We start from the raw sequence: 24,208 nt of genomic DNA, 5'->3' as shown, positions 1-24,208 counted from the left end.
GCGAGCATCATATACCTTTCCCGGCCATCCCACGTTGATGTTGGTGAAATGTCCCTTGTGATCCACCAGTGCTTGTAGCCCCATTGAAAAATACCCCTTTCGGTTTATGTACTCGCTGCCTTGGTGCTCCGGTGCCAAGATAGGGATATGGGTTCCGTCTATGGCCCCACAACAGTTAGGGAATCCCATTGCAGCAAAGCCATCCACTAGGACCTGCACATTTCCCAGAGTCACTACCTTTGATAGCAGCAGCTCAGTGATAGCGTTGGCTTCTTGCATCACAGCAGCCCCCACAGTAGATTTGCCCACTCCATATTTATTCCCAACTGACCGGTAGCTGTCTGGCGTTGCAAGCTTCCACAGGGCTATCGCCACTCTCTTCTCAACTGTGAAGGCTGCTCTCATCTTGGTATTCTGGTGCTTCAAGGCAGGGGAAAGCAAGTCACAAAGTTCCATGAAAGTGCCCTTACACATGCGAAAGTTTTGCAGCCACTGGGAATCATCCCAGACCTGCAACACTATGCGGTCCCACCACTCAGTGCTTGTTTCCTGGGCCCAGAATCAGCTTTCCTCGCCATGAACCTGCCCAATTGACACCATGATGTGCACATTGCAGGGGCCCATACTTTGTGAGAAGTCTATGTCCATGTCTTCCTCACTCTTGTCACCGCGCTGCAGTCGCCTCCTCCTTGCCTGGTTTCGCTTTTCTTGCAGGTTATGGTTCTGCATATCCTGCTGGATAACTTGTGTGGTGTTTATAGTGCTCATAATTGCTGCGTGATCTGAGCGGGCTCCATGTTCCCATTGCTATGGTGTCTGCACTGAAAAAAGTCACGAAACAATTGTCTGCCGTTGCTCTGACAGAGGGAGGGGCGACTGACAACATGGCTTACAGGGTTGGCTTACAGGGAATTAAAATCAACAAAGAGGATGGCTTTGCATCAAGGAGAAACAGAATGGCCCCCTCAAGGATAGAACTCAAAACTTTGGGTTTAGCAGGTCGTTGATTTCATGGACGGAGGGAGGAGAAAATGAATACAAAACAAATCTGGTCTATTTCTTGTTTTGATCCACTTCATTTATTTTTATACATCTTCTGGCAGCAGATGGTGTAGTATGACTGCTGGCCATCATCATCTCCTGGGTGCTCGGCGGAAGACTGCAGTGTGACTGCTGGCCATCGTCGTCTCCTGGCTGCTCATTAGAAGACGGTGCAGTAGGACTGCCAGCAGGACTGAATCACCATGAGACGAAACTTAAAAGGGAAATGACCTGGCTGAGTCACTCCCATGTTTGCCCAGGTGCCCCTGACCGACCTCACCGAGGTCGGCTAAAAGAGCACCCTGGAGTACAGCGACAATGGCTACCAGTCATACTGCACTGTCTGCTGCCAAAAGGCAATGAGCTGCTGCTGTGTAGCAATGCAGTACCATGTCTGCCAGCACCCAGGAGATATACGGTGATGGTGAGCTGAGCGGGCTCCATGCTTGCCATGGTATGGCGTCTGCATGGGTAACCCAGGAAAAAAGGCGTGAAACGATTGTCTGCCGTTGCTTTCACGAAGGGAGGGAGGGAAGGGGTTGCCTGACGATATGTACCCATAACCGCCCGTGACAATGTTTTTGCCCCATCAGGCTTTGGGATTTCTACCCAGAATTCAAATGGGCGGTGGAGACTGTGGGAACTGTGGGATAGCTACCCACAGTGCAATGCTCTGGAAGTTGACGGTTGCCTCGGTACTGTGGACAGGGCCGGTGCAAGGAGGTTTCATGCCCTAGGCGAAACTTCCACCTTGCGCTGCGCCCCCCCGCGGCAGCTCCCCGCCACCCCCTCCCTTCCTCCTTCCCCTCGGCCCGGGCAGCCCCCCCTGCAGCAGCTCCCCGCCGCCCACTCCCTCCCTCCCTCCCCTCGGCCCAGGGAGCCGTGTGCAGCAGCTTCCCGCCCCAGCTCACCTCTGCTCCACCTCCTCCCTGAGCACGCCACTGCTTCTCCCGCCTCCCAAGCTTGCGGCACCAATCAGCTGTTTGGCATGCAAGCCTGGGAGGGAGAGAAGCAGAGCGGGGCAGTGCTCAGGGGTGGAGGCAGAGCAGAGGTGAGCTGGGGCGGGGAGCGGTTCCCCTGTGCGCCGCCCCCGCCCCCTGTTACTTGCTGCAGGCGGCCCTCCCCGTGCACCCCTGCTCCAGCTTACCTCCGCTCCACCGCCGCCCCCAACCACTTGGCGCCCTAGGCGACTGCCTAGTTCGCCTAGTGGTTGCACCGGCCCTGACTGTGGACGCACTCTGCTGACTAAATGCACTTAGAGCATTTGTGTGGGGACACACACAATTGACTGTATAAAAACACTTTCTACAAAACCGACTTCTATAAATTCAACCTAATTTCGTAGTGTAGACATAGCCTATGGAGGATATCTCTCAAGTACCAATGGGTCCAAGGGACCAGAGAGATGTACGGGACACGTGTGGATGGCAGCTTTGCCCAACCAGTAAGAAAATCAAGCTTACTCACAAAGAGTTCTCCAACCCTACTAGGAAGACAGACAATTCTTATTGAGGATTGAATACTCAGAAGAATTGAAAGAACATTCTGCAAGGGTCAGGTGGATAGCATGACAGTTTGCTGCCTTTCCAGAGCCAAGAAATGAGATATCACTCTAAGACTGGATAGACTTCTGAAGTCAACAGGCAAAGATCCCTTGGCAATGTTTCATATTGGCACTAATGACCCTGCGCCGCAGGATACTTCACAGATTAGTAGATGTCTTCAGGGAACTCTGAAGTATGCCGAAGAAGAAGAATGTCCAAGCAATCTTCTCTGAGCTCTTTCCTGTCCCACAAACAAAGGAGGCGAGAAGGCAGAAGATTCTGGAAATAAATTGCTGGCTAGGTAAGGGGTGTTATGTGCAGGGCCCTGGTTTTATGGAACACTGATCCACCCTTTACAGGGAGAGGGGACTGTATAGTTGGTTGTCTCCACTTCAGTAGAAAGGGGACAAGCTACCTAGAATAGTCAGGAGGGATTAAACTAATAGAAATAAGGGATGGTAAAAAGAGGGAAGATATGAACACTCAGCATAAAATTGAGATATTGAGAACAAAATTGATGAAGGAACCAAAAGACCAAGAAGAGAAGAAATTCTTGAATTGCCTATACACTGATGCTAGGAGCCTGGGTAACAAACAAAAGTAATCGGAATTGCTCATTTATGAGCATAAATTTTGATCTAGTTGGAAACCTGGTCGGATGATATGCACAGCTGGAATGTTAAAATCAAAGGTTACAACCTATTTAGGAAAGATCGAGTGGGCAAAACAGGAGGGGTAGGGGCACTCTATGTCAACAATGGCATTTCCTGTTTCTAAGTCACTGATAACTCGGAAGAAAATGATCTTGCATGCTTATGGATCAATGTTCTAACAGATCAAGCATCAGATAGGGTGCTAATTGGTGTCTGCTACAGACCTCCAAATCACACTAGGGAACAGGATGACTGCCTTCTTATGCACTTATCTATAATGTGTAGGAAAAAATATGTGTGTTCATGGGGACTTCATTTTGAGTGACAGGTGCTGGAGATGCCACGCTGCCGGTGCTAAAACATCCTTGGGATTTCTAAACACTATAGATGACAATCTCCTAACTCAAATAGTGTTGCAGCCAACACCGGGGAATTCTATATTAGCACTTGTCCTAACAGATCCAGAGGAGCTGATGACAGAACTAAAAGTTAATTGTGGCTTAGGTACAAGTGATTGTCACTTGTTCACATTTATAATGTGCAAGCAGAATAAAGTCCAGACCAGTAATATCTATACCAGGTGCTTTAATAGTGCCAATTTCTCAAAGCTGAAAACAATTATGAGCCAAATCAGCAGTGGGGAAGAATTCAATCATAGAATCATAGAAGATCAGGGTTGGAAGAGACCTCAGGAGATCATCTAGTCCAATCCCCTGCTCAAAGCAGGAACAACACCAACTAAATCATCCGAGCCAAGGCTTTATTAAGCCAGGCCTTAAAAACCTCTAAGCATGGAGATTCTACCACCTCCCTAGGTAACCCATTCCAGTGCTTCACCACCCTCCTAGTGAAATAGTGTTTCCTAATATCCAACTTAGACCTCCCCCACTGCAACTTGAGACCATTACTCCTCGTTCTGTCATCTGCTACCACTGAGAACAGTCTAGATCCATCCTCTTTGGAATTCTCATTCAGATAGTTGAAGGCTGCTATTAAATCCACCCTCACTCTTCTCTTCTGCAGACTAAATAATCCCAGTTCCTGCCACCTCTCCTCGTAAATCATGTGCCCCAGCCCCCCTAATCATTTTTGTTGCCCTCCGCTGGACTTTCTCCAATTTGTCCACATCTCTTCTCTAGTGGGGGGCCCAAAACTGGACACAATACTCCAGGTGTGGCCTCACCAGTGCCAAATAGAGGGGAATAATCACTTCCCTTGATCTGCTGGCAATGCTCCTACTAATACCGCCCAATATGCCGTTAGCCTTCTTTGCAACAAGGGCACACTGCTGACTCATATCCAACTTCTCATCCACTGTAACCCCTAGCTCCTTTTCTGCAAAACTGCTGCTTAGCCAGTTGGTCCCCAGCCTGTAGCGGTGCATGGGATTCTTCCTTCCTAAGTGCAGGACTCTGCACTTGTCCTTGTTGAATGTCATCAGATTTCTTTTGGCCTAATCCTCCAATTTGTCTAGGTCACTCTGGACCCTACCCCTACCCTCCAGCATATCTACCTCTCCCCAATCAGAAACATGTGAATGATAATTGTGGTAAAAACACCTTACTAGGTGCCCCAAAAGCTACAATTCCACTGTCACACTCTATACTTCAGGGGAGCGCCCTGTAACCCCCATATTCACAATTTGTATATAATTGTGATCTTGCACATAATCATGTCATGTGAGGTATCAGGGGAAAGGTTATGATTTGCTGAAAGAGACTGCTCTATCTAAATATGTATATCATTAGTGTACATGAAGTTATGAGCTTGTGTTGTATGGTGGTCATTAAAATATGTTGTGAGTTGGGGACTTGCCCAGATATTAGATCCCCAGAGGCAAGGACAAGGGAGCTAGCAAATGCCAGGGCAGGTGTTGAACAACCAGCAACAGCCATTGTCCAGCAAGGGAGTTACAATGCAGTGACTCACTTGCACAACGCCGCACCAGGGGAATTGCTCAACCTTGCCTGTTGACTCAGCAATGCCCACCAGACATGCCTGGACTTACGTTCTCTAAGTACATGGACTAAGGGTATAAAACAGAACACAGTGGCCCGAAGCTTTGCCTTTTCTCCTCCCCCCACCTACACTGCAAGTAACAAGGATGCTCAGAAGACTGAAGACTCCAACAGAGGAGACTGGCCCAGGTTTCAAGGGTGAAACCTGTGTATAATGAACTGTAACATCCAGTGGGGTGAGAAAACTGCTTAATCTAAATACTGCCTAGGTTTAGGATTTACAGGTTTAGGATTTTAATTGCACGCTTATTTTGTTTTCTTAGGCGAAAAGTCAGAGGTAGTTACCAATCACTTACAATCACTCAAAATCCATCTTTGGTAATCAATAAACTTATTTTACTGTTTATCTCTACCAGTGAGTTTGACTGAAGTGTTTAGTAAATCAGCTCAGGACACAAAGGCTGGTGTATGCCAAATTTCATTGATGAAGTGGTGAGCCAGTTAATAAACTTGCATTGCTCAAGAAAGGGTCTTGAGCAGGGCAAGATGGTATATTCCTAGGGTACAAGGCTGAGAGCTGGCGAGATTTGGCTGGTGCTTTTCTATGTGTGATTCATGAGTGGCTCTGGGAGCATTCATGCAATCTAGCTGAGTGTGGGGCTCCACATGCTGTTGCGCTGAGTGATAATAGCGCCTGGAGGGGTTCGCTGCTTGTCACTAGCAAAGCATTGTGAGAGACAGCCCAGGATGAAGAGATAAGGGGGCACAATGGTCCCACAGTCCTAGGTTGCACCCTGGGGATCCCATCACACCCACAATGGAGGAAGAAGGTCGTGCTGGTTAAAAAAACAACCTGGTTTAGAAGGAGAGTGAAGGCATCTGTAAAAATATAGATATATAACAAATGGAATAAATGGGAAGCTGATAGTAATATGTCTAAATCAGAAGTTTAAAACTGTAGGAAATTGATAAGGGAAGCCAAGAGACACAAGGAAAACTCTATTGCCAGCAGAGTAAAGAACAATAAGTAAGAGTTGTTTAACTATATTAGGAACAAAAAGAATCCTGACAATGGTGTTGGTCCATTACGAGAAGGAAATGGTAGCTTTATCAGTAATAACTCAGAAAAGACAGAGGTATGCAGTAAACATTTCTGGTCTGTATTTGGGGGGAAAACAGATGACGCAGTCTCATCAAATAGTGATGATAACATATTTTCCATTCCACTTGTATCTCCGGAGGATGTTAATCAGAAGCTACTAAAGTTAGATATTTTTAAATCAGCAGGTCCAGATAACTTGCACCCAAGAGTTTTAAAAGAGCTAGCTGAGGAGCTCACTGCACCATTTAATGCTGCTTTTCAATAAGTCTTGGAGCCCTGGGGAAGTTCTAGAAGACTGGAAGAAAGTTAATGTTGTGCCAGTTAAAAATGGTAAACAGGATGACCCAAGTAATTATTAGACTGTCAGCCTGACATCAATTCTGGGCAAAATAATGGAGCAGCTGATATGGGACTCAATGAACTAAAAGAGGGTAATTTAATTAATGCCAATCAACAGGAGTTTATGGAAAATACATCCTTTCAAACTAACTTGATATCTTTTTTTGATGAGATTACAAGTTTGGCTGAAAAACGTGATAGTGTTTAAATAAGGGGTCTCAAACTCAATTTACCTTACGGCCAGTGCCCGTCCTCAAATCCTCCCAGTGGGCCAATAATGTCACCCATGTTGCCCAGAACCCGCCCCCCCCAAACTCTGCCCCCCCAAACTCCGTCCCCAGCTGCCTAAGGCTCTGAGAGGGAGTTTGTGTTGGGGAGGAGGTTTGGGGTAGGGGATTGGGGTGCAGGCTCTGGGAGGGAGTTTGGGTGCAGAAGGGGTAAGAGGTTGGGCTCTGGGATGGAGTTTGGGTGCTGGGTGCAGGCTTTGGGCTAGGGCAGAGGGTGGGGGTGCAGGAGGAGTGGGTGGGGTTGTAAGCTCTGGGAGGGAGGAGTGGGGAGGGGTGGAGGCTCTGAGAGGGAGTTTGGGGGCAGGAAGGGGTGTGTGGGAAGGGGTGCAGGCTCTGGGAGGGAGGTTGGGGTCAGGAGAGGATATGTGGGGAGGGGTGGGGGTGCAGGCTCTTGGAGAGGGTCGGGGGGGGCAGCGCTTATCTGGGGCTCCAAGGCGGGGCTGGGGGCCTCCGCGCACTGCTGCCCCCCAGGCACTGCCCCCACAGCTTCCCATTCATGGCAGGGGTGCTCGGGGCGGGGCAGTGCACGGAGGCACAACTCCGCCCCACCCTGGGGCCGCAGGGAGGGGCCGGCAGACACGTGGAGCGTGTGCAGAAAGCCGGTCAGCTCCGCTGTGTTGCTGGTGGTGGGCGGGGCCCCAGGCCATTGTAAATCACCCAGGGGATGCCCAGAGCGGGGAAGCACCCGGGGGCGGCAGGCGAGGCCAAGGGAGAGGCCTGGGTCCAAAATTGCTGGAGTCCCGCAGGCCACATTGGGGAGGTTCTTGGGCCGCAGAGGGCCCGTGGGCCAGGAGTTTGAGACCCCTGGTCTAACACGATCCAATGGCTGGAAGTGGAAGCTAGACAAATTCACACTGGAAATAAGGTATACATTTTTAATAGTGAAGGTAATTAATCATTGGAACAACTTACCAAAGGTTGTGGTGGATTCTCCATCACTGACAATTTTAAAATCAGGATTGGATGTTTTTTAAAAGCTCTTGTGTGGGAATTACTTTGACCTGTGCTACACAAGACGTCAGACTACATGATCATAACGGTTCCTTCTGGCCTTAAAATCTATGAATTTCCTGGGGCATACTGAGCTGAGGCAATCCTTTACTGCGCTATGTTTAACTCCCGCGCTGCTTGGCTGAGATGACCCTGTGAGCTCCGGCCGAGATATTAGAACAGGGAAAGCGATAATTAGGGAGTGAAGACTGACAGCACGGGCTGCGAGCAAACTGAGAAATGAAGACAGACATCAAATAGAAGTCATCAAGCAGCCAATCAGCGCCACAGAAAACCTGTAATCATGGCCTGTCACTTCAAGCTCTCAGTGCAGCTCGCTGTGCATTTTAAAACTGAAATGACTTCTCTTGACAGGACCAGTATCCCCAAGGTAGTTTCTACAGCCCTTTCACATACCCCCCTCCTTCCTGCACACACACAGGCACCCTGCCCTCCCAGTGGCTTTTATTTTGCAAAGGGAGAAGCATTTGAAAGTTGCCTCACCTAAGTTCATTGAACAACAGAGTCTCCTTCTGGGAAACCCTTGGGCAGCTCTGTCAGGCTCTCTTAGAGTCGCCGGACTCTGGCATGGCAGGAACTGACGCTAATTAGAGCTGGGAGTGAGGGGTACTGCAAAAAAGTATTCAGCAACCCTTCTCAGAACGCCCCCCCTGCAGCCTTGGCTTTGATAGTACTTCTGATGCTGCTCATTCAGCCCCCTTTCTCCCACCACACTTGCACACAAGGGGTTCTGGTCACAGTAAGGAGACGTCTAGGCTGCACTGCAAGCCCGGGTCTGTGACACACAAGCTTGTGGACTTGGTGTTTCCAAGCCCATGCTTGAGCGTCCACACTGCATTGTAAACCGGGGTTTACAATTGCTGGATCTGGGTCTTGCAGCCATGCTAACATGTCCACACTGCATGACACAGACCTTCTGACTCAGGTCTGTGGCTTGAGCTGCATCCACACTGTGAAGTGGCAGGGCTTGGACTGAGTCACAGCGGGACTTGGGCTCTGACCCATGCCCCAAGCAGGACCCGGCTCCTGGGTGCTTGCTGCCCCAAGTCAGACTGATTTCTGTGCGGACAGCAGCGGGGTTTGGGCTCAAACCTGGGTCAGAGCCCTGGCTTAGCGTGCAGTGTAGACATACCCTGTTTGGTCCACCAGCCTGGGCTTGGGACCTGTCAGCCAGCTCTCTTCCCTGGGACCTCTTCCTATTGCTGCCACACATCCTTGCTGACAGTCGACCAGCAGAAATTTGCCTTTCACCCTAGAACAGGCTCTGCCTTGCCCCAGCCATATACTTAGCAAGAGGATGGGGGCATGTCTCAGGGGAGGCAGGGCCAGGCAGTCTCAGAGCAGCCCTGTGCATGCTGCTACATGGGCCCCCTCTCCTCCAGGATGAGGGATAGATTTTAAGGCCAGAAGGGACTGTTCTGATCATCCCGTCCGATGCCTGGATAGCACAGGCCACAGAGCCTCCCGCAGGGAATCGGCATCCAGCCCAGTAACCTGTGGTTGAACTCAAGCATCTCACCCAGAAAGGCACCCAACCTTGCCTACAGGTGAGGGAGAATCCAGCATGTCTCTAGGTAAATGATTCCAATAGCTAATTCCCCGCTCTGTTAAAAAAACCTGCACTTTAGTTCTAGCCTGAATGTCTCAGGTTCAGCTTCCAGCCGCTGGATCTTGTTTTGCCTTTGGCCACTAGATTGAAGAGCAAGCCTCTGCGAGCAGAGATCTTCTTCTGTGTAAATCCTTATAGATGCTCAACCCACCTCTGACTGTTCTCTTAGATAAATTAGCTAGGCTGAGCTTGAGTCTCTTACTCTACAGGAGGGTTTTCAGACCTCGAACTGTTTTGGTAGCTCTTTTCTGAACACGTTCCAATGTGTCCACATCCTTTTTAAAGTGTGAGCATCAGAACCGCCCAGAATATTCCGCTGAAGGTCTCATAATCCCATACACAATGATAGACCCATCTTCCTGCTCGTTTATCCAAGGATTGCATTCTCTGTCTCTCAGCCACTGAGAGTCTTAGCTATCCATTAGGATACCTGAGTCCTTTTCAGAGTCACTTCTTTCCAAAATTCAGTCCCTCATCCTTTAAGTGTGACCTACATTCTTGATTCCTAGATGTTTGACCTTGCATTTAGCTGTATTAAAACACGTTATTCAAATGAGACCAGTTTACCAAGCAATCTAGATCACTCTGTAAAACTGACTTGTCCTTATCATAGATACCATGCCAACGCCACCCATCTTTATGTCATCTGCAAACTTTACTGGCAGTTATTTCCTTTTTTCTTCCAGATCACTGATAGAAATATTAACTAGCACTGGGTCAAGAACAGAACCGTATGGGACCCCACTAGAAAACCCCCATTGGACAATGATTCCCCACTTACAATTAAGTTTTGAGATCTATCAGTTAGACAGTTTTTATTTCATTCTGTCTGTGCTTCATTGATTGTGTATAGAGCTAATATTTTAAATCAAGATGTCATGCAAGACTAAATGAAACACCTTACAGAAGTCTAAGTATGTTAAATCAACACAGCTACCTTTATTGACCAACTTGTCATCTCATCAAAAAATGATCTCAAGTTAGTTTGGCAAGACCTGTATTCCATAAGCCCTTGTTGGTTGGCATTTATTGTGCTGCCATCCTTTACTCCCTCATTGATTGCATGCATCTCATACCAGCCCTTCCTGGATTTTGCCCAGCCTAGCAGAGTCATGGAACTCTGGGTCTGCTGGATCAGGGTTAGGCTCATGGCATCTTGGGATTTCTGCTTCCAGGCCTGGCGCGAGCCTGGAAGTGCAGAGACAGCAGAAATGAATCCAGCTTCTGGGAACCTCCTCCAAGATTTGGGTTTGAGTTTTACAGGATAATTCAGTTTGTATCTCAGTTTATCTGGTTTGCCCATCCTGACTCCAGGAGCAGAAGTGTTAGAGAAAGAATTGCTCTTCCTCTGCAGAACTCAACTTTCCTAAAGAGAGATGGGGATGGCTCCTCCACTCCTTCACCAAAGTGAAAACACAGGAAAGGCAGCTCTGCTAAAAGGGAGAGCAAGTGCACCCTCCCTATCCAGGCCAACATCATGACAGCCATGCAGAACGGGCAAGGCCTGCTTTCATGGGACAGCAGCTGTGCCACTGTATATCCACTAACAGAGCCCCAACAGTGCTGGTTATCGAGGGTCAGTCACTGACAAACTGGGTGGGTCACAAAAAGCCAAATGAAGGTGTTCATATCTCAGAAACGACCAGCTGTTTGCTTCAGCAGAGAAGCCTGGAACTGAATGGGCCATGGAGACTGAGCTTCACTCCCACTCCTACATGTAGAGTCCCTCCAGGGCTGGGATGAGGTACAAGGGCACTGGATATTGGGCGGGAGACTTGCCCTGCGCCGCCCATGCTGCACCTGTTCTACGGATAAATGAAGGAATTTGGTCTCCAGCACTGCCAACCGAGCACCTTCCACTGGCACTAACTACATCTAGAAATGCAGGCTCAGATCTTCAAAACCAGCCAAGTGCCAGTGTGCTGCAGCCAAGGCACTGTGCTCAGTCACTGCACCAGTCAGCATGACTGCCTGCAGACCAGGAGTACATGCTTTAGCTACCAGCCTGACTGGCTGTGCTCTGTACCTGTGCAGAGAGCTGGACAAAACACCGAAGTTCTGTCCTATGGGAAATTCTCAGATTTCAGTGTTGTTTCATGCCAAATCAGGACACAAAGCTGAAATCTTGGAATTTTTTGCAAAACAAAATATTCTATAATAGGTCACTTCTATTTCATCATTCTGACTTTTGTATTATATATTATATTATTGTGACAAAGTCAGGCCAGGTGGCTGCAAGAGGGTCTTTTTTTTTTTTTTTTTTTTTTTCGGTTTTACAAAGTTTGTTATCTCATCTGCCCAGCTCTTGATGGATGCACTTTAGATTATTCCAATCGTGTTGGCTACATCCAATGCACCACAGTCTGGAGCAAGACGGACATAAGCCTTCTTCTCACCATTGGGCCAGATCAATGGGTTGACCTTGGCCACATCAATATCATACAGTTTCTTGACAGCCTGCTTGATCTGATGTTTGTTGACCTTGACATCTACAATGAAGACCAGTGTTGTTATCCTCTATCTTCTTCATGGTGAGTCTGTGGTCAGGGGGAACTTGATAATGTCATAGTGGTCAAGCTTGTTCCTCTGTTACCAGATATGCCTGTTACTTTGGAGTATGCTCATTTATTAGGGTTACTCTTCTGGGGGCATTTTAGATTGCACTAGTAGGAGCATTGCCAGCAGATCGAGGGGTCTGTAATTCTATCACGGTATTGCTTGTGTCACTTGTGTGTTCATATGGAGCTCTACCTCTCCCTTCTGCAAGTTCCCTACCAATGGAGCTATCCTGCAGGACCTAGGTTCCCCAGGGCTGGGTTCCTCCAGCCCCAGAATCAGATGAACACAGACACACTAACAGAGCAAGTCTGAGTGGATCGGGTCAATCAGCACTCTCAAGCTGACCCCCTCATATGTCCCTGGACTCAATGGACTGGGTCAAGCAGCACTTTCAAGCTGCCACCCTTATATGCCACAGGTTCAGCACGTCCCTATCCCCACTTTCATGTTACAATTATACTGGTAGTAACCCACTTGATGAGCAAACCCCACAGTATTTTGGGCGCTACAGGGGTCTTTAGCTTAGGTAAAAGAAGCATTGCTGCAGAGTAAATGGGGAAGCTAAAAACACAAAAGAGTAAAGTTCAGAGAGAGAGAGAAGCAACCAGCTTAACGATAAAAGTTATTTATTGGATAATACTGATAACTACACAAGGAGAGCCTAAACCAACATAACAGTTACATTATTAAAGGTTAATACCTGAAAGGTTAATACTGTAGAAAGGAAAACAGAGAGATAAAAAGAGGGGGATCTCACCACTTCCATGAAGCTTGAACTGGTCAGGGTTCCCAGGTGATGGTGGTAGCTCAGGGTCCTGAGTGCTGGAGACAGGCAGAGCCCCCAGCATGATCAGTCAGGAGAAGATGGGGTCCCAGTGGAACTGATGCATAGTTTGGATCCAAGCATCAGAAAACTTACTTGAACATAGTTAGGGGTTTTTGTCGAGAAACAGCAATGGTTCAAGGGAGAACACTAGATTTGTTTAAGGGTAAACTGTTGACTCAAGGGTTTTCTTTAGGCTAGAGAATAGGAGCTCATCACTCTTGGCTTTGGGTGGTGTTCCTTCCAGGGAGCTCACAATGCAATTAGGCTGCTTCAATATTTTGGATATCAGTCAAGGATTCATTACTAGAATTGATCTGATAACTGCTGAGCTGGGTGTGTGCAGGCGTAGGTTCATTAACAACTGGAGCAGAGATCCCCCATGATGCAGTGCTTCCCTGCTTTTCTCGTCCCAGAGTTCAGTGCAATTCTTGGGTTGGAATTTCTGTTTTCCATTCTGTATGCTAATGGAGATGTCTCCCTGTCCCATCTTTCATGCAGATGAGGCTAGAGGAGTTGCCTTAATTTTGTCACCCTTGTCAGGAGGGGTCTAGGTATGTCTCCCAATGCCCTTCACTGCTCTCTGCAAGTCTTTTCTAGGATTGGTTTTGGTTCAAGCAGAGGCTGGTGTGGGAGGGGTGTCCTTCATGAGTCAGACAGGCTAGAAACTGCGCCCTGGTTCCCCAAGAACACAGAGCTGACTGGTATCACCTCCGAGGATCACTCCTCCTAGGATATTTGGGCTGTCTCCATAATCGTAAAGTTTTGGGCCTCCTGAAGGTGGGAGATGTCCTGATTTCCTTCTTCTTGTGACTGTGGACTCCTTTCAAGATGGCCTTTTTAGCCTTCAGAGCCTTGGATTTTGCCTCTGAAAGGCTGATATATTAGCCCTACAATGTTAAAGGCCCTTTTCCCTACAAGCTGAGAAGGTGTTACCTCAGGTCAATTAGGGACACCTGTTCCCAATTAAGTAAGGGCTGCCTGGGGCCTATAAAAATCCCTCCTCTGGGCAGAGAAAAGGGGAAGAGAGAGATAAGCTGCTGCCAGGCTAGTGGCAGTAAGGAAATAAGCTTTTCCAGGGTGAGAGGCTGTACTCCTTCCCATAGGGGAAACAGGCAAACCTGAGTGCTTGCTAGGGGAAGGACTGACACCTCAGGGCAAACCAACAGGATGACACCCAGCACCAACGAGGGGGGCAGCGAAAGGTTCCCCCCCACCACCCAGGGTTTTTTTGTTTATGAGACTGTTTCCTTTTTATTTGGTGGAGGATCACCCCTTAGGCCAACCCTCAGGCCTACCCTGAAAGTATGACCAAGGGAGCACAGAAGAGGGAAGGCGAACCCTGCCCTGAGTGGGGCTGATTACCTCAGGCCTGCCATCGCCAGAGTGGGAAGCGCTAAGTCTGGCAACACGAAGGAGGTGCCTTACCACATTATGAAGCAATTTAAAAAAGTATGGATTGGATGAATGGACTATAAGGTGGATAGCACGCTGGCTAGATCGTCAGGCTCAATGGGTAGTGATCAACGGCTCAATGTCTAGTTGGCAGCCAGTATCAAGCGGAGTGCCCCAAGAGTCGGTCCTGGGGCCGGTTTTTTTCAACATCTTCATTAATGATCTGGATGATGGGATGGACTGCCCCCTAATCAAGTTCACGGATGACACTAAACTGAGAGGAGTGGTAGATACAATGGAGGGTAGGGAGAGGGTCCAGAGTGACCTAGACAAATTGGAGGATTGGGCCAAAAGAATTCTGATGACATTCAACAAGGACAAGTGCAGAGTCCTGCACTTAGGAAGGAAGAATCCCATGCACTGCTACAGGCTGGGGACTGACTGGCTAAGTGGCAGTTCTGCAGAAAAGGACATGGGGATTACAGTGGCCGAGAAGCTGGATATGAGTCAGCAGTGTGCCCTTGTTGCCAAGAAGGCTAACAGCATTTTAGATTGCACTAGTAGGAGCATTGCCAGCAGATCAAGGGAAGTGATTATTCCCCTCTATTCAGCACTGGTGAGGCCACACCTGGAGTACTGCATCCAGTTTTGGGCCCCCCACTACAGAAAGGATGTGGACAGATTGGAGAGAGTCCAGCGGAGGGCAACAAAAATGATTAGGGGGCTGGGGCACATGACTTATGAGGAGAGGCAGAGGGAACTGAGGTTATTTAGTCTGCAGAAGAGACGAATGAGGGGGGATTTGATAGCAGCCTTCAACTACCTAAAGGGGGGTTCCAAAGAGGATGGAGCTCGGCTGTTCTCAGTGGTGGCAGATGACAGAACAAGAAGCAATGGCCTCAAGTTGCAGTACAAGAGGCCTAGGTTGGATATTAGGAAAAACTATTTCATTAGGAGGGTGGTGAAGCACTGGAATGGGAGGTGGTGGAATCTCCAATCTTAGAAGTTTGTAAGGTCAGGCTTGACAAAGCCCTGGCTGGGATGATTTAGTTGGGGTTGGTCCTGCTTTGAGCAGGGGGTTGGACTAGATGACCTCCTGAGGTCTCTTCCAACCCTAATCTTCTATGATTCTTTTATATTAGCATAAAAGTCAAAGTCAAAAAGAAACACTTTGACAATTTCCCATTGAAAATTTCAGCAAAATCAAATAACTTCCCACAAAACATTTCTATTTTGTGGAATCAGCATTTTGCAACAGGAAAACTCTCTGTCAGAAAATGTTTCACCGGCTCTTGTTTTGCTGGCTCCCCTTCAATGCAGTGTGTGCATTGGGGTGTGCTGGAAACCCAGCACCCCACCCTCCAGCTCCTTCTCTCTTCAGAGACCAGGCAGTTTGAGATAGGTTCTGTTTCCATAAAATGAGTGAGTGAGTCATTTGACTCAAGCTGCTGCTGCTGTTAGCTAAGCTTTAAAGCTTTTCTCAAGCAAAATAATGACTCACACAGCCCTAAACAGACAGCACTTTCAGCCAGCTTTGGTGTTTGCATTAGCTTGTGGAGTGTACGGTAATGTGGGAAGACACAGGTGAATTGTGTTGACAGCAATGTTGAAGAGGAAATGGTAAAAGCCTCCAGCTGGTGGGGAATAATATATAACAAGCTTCACCTTTTGGCACTTTAACCAATGACCATTCATTAAAGCGTGCAGAGCTGGGTTTGTACATTAGGTTCAGGCGGCTGCATCAGATACAATCAATTCCTTGCAATTGCAGGGGGCAGACAGCGTGGACCGTGGCGGCTTCCTGCCATTTCCTACATGTCCATTAACTTTCAGAGGAGTTCACATGTGGTGAGGCTGGCTCTGTGGCTGTGGATATCTCGGGCAACTACAGCCCCAGATGCTAGGAGACAGGGTGCTCCAAAGGACAGGGAACTAGGCTAGGAGTCACAAGACGTGGCTTCCATTTCCATCTCTGCCATGATGACCTGGAACAGGACACTTCACTTTTGCAAGCCTCAGTTGTCCTGCCTGTGAAAGGGGGTTGGTGCCACTTGTCCGCGCTTAGAAGGTGCTTTGAGATCCTTGGTTGCTGAGTATTGCTTTTATTGTAACATCTCCACACGACATTGCAGCTAAGCCCCAAACGCTCCTGTTTATAACAGAATGGGAGGGGCTGGGAAGAGCAAAACTCAGCTTTGCTGGCTGCCAAGCCGGAGCTCCAGCCCCAGCTCCTGCTTCCTTAATGCCGCTACCGGAATGCTACTGGCTGTTTGCCTCTCTCTCCTTCCCCTTCCCTCTTCCCAGGTTTTTGACTCTTCCCTGAAGATGCGATGTCACCTTCTCCCACCCTCTCCCTCTGCCCTTTGCTCAGCAGCCTCTGGCTTCTCACCCACTCACAGCAAAATCATAGGCAATGTGCCATGCCAGGACCAAAAAGAGAATCTCTTCTTCGAACACGTGAATGTAGCCAGCCCTGGAAAGACTCCTGAACTGCTGGTCAGAGAGCAGGAAGTACGGCTGGGTCATAGGGGCAGGGGCAGTGCCGTCCCACCTACAGTGTTAGCCTGGTGAGAGACACAGTCCCCATAACATTTTCATAAGTAAGCTGGAGAAATGCAGGCTTGGCAGAACTACCATTAAGTGCATACATAATTCGTTAAACACCTGCAAACAAAAGAGTAACTATTAATAAAATGATATTGGTTTGGAGGGAGGTCTCAAGTGGAGTTCCACAGAGATCTGTTCTGGGCCTGGTATTGTTTAACATCTTTATTAATGACCGGGATGTAGGAATAGAGAGGGTACTGATCAAATTTGCAGATGACACAAAGCTAGGGTGGTTGCCAATACTTCGGATAGAGCTAAAATTCAAAGGGATCTTGATAAATTGGAGAACTGGGCTATAGACAACAAAATGAAATTCAACGAACACAAATGGAAGGTGCTACACTTAAGGAAGAAAAACCAAATGCACAAATACAGAATGGGGGATAACTGGCTTGGCAGCAGCACTGCTGAGAAGGATCTGGGAGCTGTGGTGTATCACAACCTCAACATGAGTCAGCAATGCGATGCTGTTGCAAAAAAAAAGCAAATGCAATTTTGGGTTGCACTAACAGAGGCATAGCATGCAAGTCATGGGAGGTGACAGTACCGTTCTACTCGGCGCTGGTTAGGCCTCAGCTGGAGTACTGTGTCCAGTTTTGATCACTAATGTATGGAAAGGATGTGGAGAAACTGGAAAGGATCCAGAGATGAGCGACAAAGGTGATCAAAGGGATGGAATGCAAACAATACGGGCTTTCCCTTCACCCTCCCACTTCCCTGGCTCTTGTCACACAGACAGCAAGCAGCAAAAGACCAGAAGTCCGAAGTGCAGACAATGCAATGTTTATTGGGGTTAGTTTCCAAGCAAGCATATTCCAAAGCCCTTCACACCAGTCGGGCTGATCTCTATACACCGATAAAGTCTGTTCCCCAGTGTCCCCCTTCCCAGCTCTGACACTGCAGAGTGTTTACCCAGTGTCCCCCTTCGCAGCTATGATGCCGCAGAGCATTAACCCCATGTCCCCCTTCGCAGCTATGACGCCGCAGAGCCTTGCCTGTGTCCCTGTTCCCCATTACCTATTCCCTGTTCCTGTTCCCCCCACTTAGCAAGCATAATTCCAATTTCCCTTCCACTTCCTGTTTGACCCCAGTTTATATAGTAAACTCAGCTACACCTTAACCAATCATTTTACTGAAATTTAACTAACCAATCCTAACATATTGTAACATAATCTCTAACCAATTATATCCCACTACCCTAATTAACTTATACCTAGCAAAATTAATGTACAGCAGACAGAAACAATTAGAGAACCAGGCAGATTAACAATAGAAAAGTGGGGGCCATAAACATAAAACAATACAGAAATGAGGGTTTCACAACCACAACCATTGATAAGTGAGTTCTTGCCAGACAGGATGCTATCAAACTAAGTTTTCTTTAGCCATCTTAAGATCTGTTTCTTTATCTGGTGATGATGGGCACTATCAGGACAGGATCATCTTCCTAACAGCCCAATACCATCTTATTTCAATGTAACTGGTTTGGGATGTGAGGATGTGACAATATGCTTCTCAGCTTATGGCTGCCCCTGCTGCTTAGCCAAAGGCCTTAGCCTAAGAACAAGGCTGCAGACTATCCTAGTGAAAGAAGGCCCATACACAGGCAGACTGTGATTTTGATTCTTTGTTTTTATACCTCTGTAACTAGCTAAGTGATATAAATACACCTAAATTCTTAAAGTATAGATATTCAGGCCTGCCTGTAAAGCCTATATTCTAACAGAACTGGGTATGTTTATAGTTTGGAAAAAAGGAGATTAAGTGGGGACCTGATAGTGATCTTCAAATACTTGAAATGCTGCCACTAAAAAAATGGAGAAAAGTGTTTCTTTCTTGCCATAGAGGGTAGGACCAGAGGTGATGGGTTGAAATTACAGCATAGCAGATTTAGATAAATAGATGCTCAAATAAATTGGTTAGTCTCTAAGGTGCCACAAGTACTCCTTTTCTTTTTGCGAATACAGACTAACACGGCTGCTACTCTGAAACCAGATTTAGATTAAATCTCAGGAGAAACTTCCCAGCTGTAAGAACAGTAGGACAATGGAGCAGAGGCCTTGGGAGGTTGTGGAAGCTCCTTTGCTGGAGGTTTTCCAAAGGAAGCTGGAAAGCCACCTGTGTGGGATGGTTTAGACACAACAAATCCTGCATCTGGGCAGGGGGTTGGACTAGCAGACCTTTGTGGTCCCTTCTAACCCTGATTTTATGAATGGCTGAAATGGCTGTAGGTGATTAGCTGTGCAGTAGGGACAAACTAAGGCATGGTGCAAAAGAGGAAGAGGGGCATCCCAGGGTGCCTGGGGCCATGCACTACATTCTGCCTCTGCTACAGCCCCAATCTTGAATCTTGGTTTTCCTGTGTCTCTGCAGAGAAGTACTAGCCCTTATGCAGCTCCCCAGCAGCAAGGCTGTTCTGCAATCCCTGCACACCCAAGTCTGGGCTTCAGACAGGCAGGCGAACTGTGCAAAATCAGTTCCTGTCCTGTCAGCTCCGGCAGCCTTTTACTGACTCCCAGGCTCTTCAGCAACAGCCCCTGCAACCTAACAAAGGCAGGAGGACACTCGATAAATGTGCTGCAATGTGGAGCCCTCTCTCCTTCATGCTGCCTTGGAGAGTTCACATCCTCTGCAGAGAGAGCTGTCTGAGGCTGGACCTGGCCCCTGGTCACTGCAGCATGTAGATAAAGGCACTCAGCTGGGATTTGTATAGTTCCTTTAATTATTGGTGTTCCAGGCTGGCCTCTGAGGTCACTGCTCATTCAACAGACTCGTCTGCTTCCGCTCCAGTGCAAGATCTTTATTTATGGCCCTCCCTTGGTCCCATCCTCCTGTCCCAATAACACATGTACTCCGGATAGGATGGCTTCCAGGCTGTGGAGGATGGTCAGAGATGGGCCTTACAGAATGTGATTGCCCAGGCACTCTGTGTACACTGACGGCACTGGGGTTCATACTGCAGCCTGTGTGCTACGTGGGAATGACAGGCCAGAGTGGCACCCAGAGGCTCCTGGGACAAGACTGACTGGAAGTCGCTGCTTGGCTGGTGCTATTATTGTTATTAGCCCACAGGGGTTGCTCTAAGTTATGGTGGTTTCCCGCAGCCTTCATTGGGCTGCTCTGCTGGCCCAGTGAACTGGAACAGAGAGAGGGCTGGTTATGTGCCTGGCACACCCCTGGCACAGGGCTGCATAGCCTGGGCATTCCTAGGAAGCTGCACAGGAGGGACCCATGCACTTTGAGACCCCTGACTGCTGCCACTCCACACACTGCAGGTGGAAGAGATGCTTGTGTTCTGCTTGAGCTGCAGGCTCCGGTGGCCTGGGTCTTTGCCTTTCCCCGGGCCAATGACTCTGCAGCGGGAGTGTCTGTGTGTTTTGCTCCCTCCAGCGGCTGGGAAGACACAAACGCAAAGCACTGTGTGCAAGGCACTGACTCACCCCTGGGACAGCTGTAGCTGTGGGGCTTAACTGCTTTCAGATTGCTTCCTGTAACCCATCCATCTCCATCAGCAGCTGCAATCAGACTCCTGGTGTCCCTCTCCATCTAGAGGCCAGACAGAGATTAGGAAACAGACCAAAAGGCACCTTCAATTTCATCTTCCAAAGGATGCAATTGACAAGACAGCTTTAGGAACCCCTGGAGACACAGCCTCTTCTCCTGCTGATGTGTGCGTGGAGAGGGGAGGTATATTATACATATGGCAGCTGTTTGCTGGCTTACGTGTGTTTATATGTTCATGAACATTGCAGGGGTCTGTGTGTGTTTCAGATGTCTTTCTGTGTTATAGGTAACTGTGTAGGTCTCTCTCTGTGTGTAGTGGTGTGTATGTGTGTGCGTCTATGTTGCAAGTCTCTCTGTGTATGAAGGTGTGTGCATGTGTATGTTTAGGAGGAGGGCCTGGCAGGAACTGTGAGCATCCCCTCCAATGAAGTTGTCAGGGTGTAGTAGTAGGATTTTATGTTTGTATTTTGTATAATTTGGAATGAAGGATAAAGAATAGTAAGATAATAATATAGCATGCATTAATGTATGGTTTGACCATATCTTGCCAGCCACCCTTTTTGAGTAGCAAAAAGGAATGGCCTAAATGTGCCATTGGTAGAGATGCATCAGCCAGAATTTCTTTGTGTCTGGACTGATTTCAAGGCAGTAACAGACCTTTAAGGGTCACAACTTTGTTGTAGGTTTAGCAAGTAAAAGTAAAAGTTGTTTTACTTTTGCATTACAACTTGATGTTCCTGTTCAAAATGTTCTGTGTAAATTAATTCTGTTGTGTGTGAGAATGAGAAATGTGTGTTAAAAGATAAGTGTGAAGGCCATGACTGAACCAGATGTTCTAGGGAGGAACTAGAGACAGACTCAAGGGCTCCAGAAGGCTGCAACACGCCCCTATTGAAATGTCAGAGGAGGGCAGATTGACAACTCTAAAGATGAGACAGGCACCTATCAATGGGGACAAGATAGCTGTGATCAAAACCAGCATGGGGTAACTCCCTGAGAGACTTGATAAAAGAACAAGATAAAGGATGAGAAAAACAATTTAAGAAAACAAGCAACAATTGATTACAGCATGATGGCGCAAAACTCATTGGTCCCAGTGAAGGAAAATCACTATATAAACAGGGTGCCATGCCATGAAACTTTGGGTTTGTCCTGCCAAGACTTCCCCGGAGCATCGCGTCGCGACTGGCAGAACCCAGCTCCTACCTACCCATGATCAACCTAGCTGGCCACTAGATTGATCTGGACTCTGAACTGGTAACTATAACATCAACTGGCGGGACAGAGAGAGTGTGTGTGTGTGTGTGTGTGTGTGTGTGTGTGTGTGTGTGTGTGTGTGTGTGTGTGTGTGTGTGTGATTGAATGCATATGCTAATTGTTATATCTTCAGTAAACACAGTGTATTGCCTTTTCCCCTGAAAAAGATCCCGTGTGCTTCTTATAAGCATAACATTTTCGGTGGAGAATTGTGAAAGGGGGAAGACATGCACTGTGATTGTTGAAAATATTGCTAAAAGGTATACCATACGTATAAAGTGATCGATAATTCAGGTGTGCACACTCCCGGTCCTAGAGGTTCCAGGCCATAAGGGGGAGGATTAGAGTCCTCACTCCTACCTGTCTGTTGGGGAAAAATTGCATAGGTGAATATACCCTTGATCGTAGCAGGATCGAACCCCAAAGGTAAGGGGCTTAGTGTTCCCCCCTCCTGGTCTGTCAGGCAGAGTTTTTAGTGGGTATAGACTTTTGTGTTTTGTAAGTCCCAGCACGAGCATGGGCAAATAAGGAGTAGATTTCTGTAAGACCTCAATCTGAAGGATATAGGAGTATGGGATAGTGTTGCGATTTCACAATTTTAAGAAAAATGTTTAAGAAGAGGGACCAGGAGGTGTGGGGAGCCTACCCTCCTTGCTAAATGGTTAGTGGGATAAAGCCTGTGCCCATGAGAAAGGACGGTTCAGCGAGGAAAGCAGGATCGGGCTCAGACAAGCAGGCAGGCAACAGATAAAGAACTTGGAAAACTGGTTGGGAGCCCTAAGGGGCATAGTGGCAGGAGTAAGGAAAGGTAGAAGCCATTGAAACCTGGTCTGCCTATAGAACAAAAACACAGGAAAGTATGGGGGTAATTCTTGTGTTTTGCCTGCAATCAGGAAGGATATTTGTAAAAGGAAGGGATATTTTAAGCAATAATCTGCCACCCCAAAAGAGTTAGAAAAATGTTATTTTTGTCTTTCAGAACTTCAGGAAAAGCTGGTACCAGCTGAAGAGCAATCCATAATACTATGAATCTACTGTCATGACAAACATTGTGCTTTGTGTTTTATGTTTTGTCTTGTTGCTAGCATTGTTGTGTATTTTGTTACAAAAAAACCCCCACTGTATTAGGCAGAAAAGGATTAATAAGCATTTTAACTGTATTTACAGAAACCAAGGTTGCAGAAGGGCGGAGGTCAAGAAATGCCAGTCTGTTAACTGGGAAACATCCTCATGTAGCAGACACCATATTAGGAGGAATTGGTTTTGGAGCAGGGATTATGAATACTGTAGACCTGGAGGTAATTAAGAATAAATTAAGTTCCTTGTCACAACTGCAAGATAGTGCCTGCCTGCTTGTGAATGTGGACTTGGTACAAATAGGTCTGGGAAACCTGAAAGCAACATAAAATATGTGTTTCAGAGGAGCAGCTGTGTTAGTCTGTATTCGCAAAAAGAAAAGGAGTACTTGTGGTACCTTAGAGACTAACAAGTTTTGGCTAAACACCACCTCCTGGCTGCTGAGAAAAAAAACAACAAATAAAATTAGGAACTAAAGCTGCCTTGGCCATAGGATGTACTGAGAGGCAAATTCTTAGTTTAGCATCACTTGAACATGAAATGTTTTGGGTAATATCTGGGAATGTTAGGGTTCGATACCTACAAATATAAATGAAGGCAATATGTTTCCAGCATGGTTATGCCTGATTTGTTATTAGGTAAAATTGTTAAAATTGCTCACCAACAGCCTGTGGAGACAGAAATATGGAAAGTGAGCCCGCTCCCAAAATTGACCATGGGATCCTTTTGTCTACCCTGGGTTATGGGTCAGTGGGCTGGGAAAGAGGAGAAATTATTGGACACCCAAGGGTATATGGAATGGAGCCCTCAGAAATGGGTGTGCTCGTCCCTACCTGTCACCACAGAACCATGTAGCAGAGACACCTCAGTGGGAACATGTGTGTGGGCCGAACTAGAAAATGCGACGTGTTTTGTACAATGGACGATGTGTATGTGCTACATCCTGGGAAACAGTATTTTGGGAAGATGCAAGTATCAGCCAACCCCCAGTGGATGAATGTAGGTGTAATGCCAGCGTATTATATACTAGCAATAACACGTCCTATTACCAAAGATAGAAAAAGCACAGAGCACTATAACTGCCACTCCGGTTAATTTTTCTGATACCCTTGGCCTGGATTGTCGCGATCTAACTGATCTCTTAGTTATTGTCAGAAACAAAGGTGGCTCAGTTTTTACAACAGACACAGAGGGATATAGGGAAGCGTGTCATTCAAATATTACATGCAAATGGAGACCTGCTAAAAATTGCTAGGTCTGAAAAAGAACTAACAGCCTATCACTTCAAGGTACAAGGTTTTTACAGGCTGGTCCCTGACTTCTAAGGGCATATTGTCTGTTGTGTTTCACCCATTCCTAGTTGTGTGAATATTGTCCTGTGTTTGCTTGCTAGGAATGTGTTGTATGTGCTGTTGGACAAAAAGAATGTTTGTTAAATTACA

The 24,208-nt window shown here is 47.3% G+C and overlaps 2 long non-coding RNA genes across 2 annotated transcripts; one reads left to right on the top strand and one right to left on the bottom strand.

Annotated features, from left to right (window-relative positions):
• Nucleotides 1-11,813: 11,813 nt before the first annotated feature.
• LOC122461809 lies at nt 11,814-13,791 on the bottom strand. The gene is made up of 2 exons (XR_006284002.1): nt 13,638-13,791; nt 11,814-12,128 (listed from the first exon to the last, which is right to left on the bottom strand). It is a non-coding gene; the product is annotated as an uncharacterized LOC122461809 (long non-coding RNA).
• Nucleotides 11,913-22,936, top strand: LOC122461810. Its single transcript, XR_006284003.1, has 4 exons — nt 11,913-12,048; nt 12,407-12,415; nt 19,698-19,701; nt 22,926-22,936. It is a non-coding gene; the product is annotated as an uncharacterized LOC122461810 (long non-coding RNA).
• Nucleotides 22,937-24,208: the final 1,272 nt, after the last annotated feature.

The sequence above is a fragment of the Chelonia mydas genome, chromosome 9 (assembly GCF_015237465.2).
Source record: "Chelonia mydas isolate rCheMyd1 chromosome 9, rCheMyd1.pri.v2, whole genome shotgun sequence".
Lineage (NCBI taxonomy): Eukaryota > Metazoa > Chordata > Testudines > Cheloniidae > Chelonia > Chelonia mydas.
Note: the sequence above shows the minus strand (reverse complement) of the source record. Positions and strands in the feature narration are given on the sequence as shown.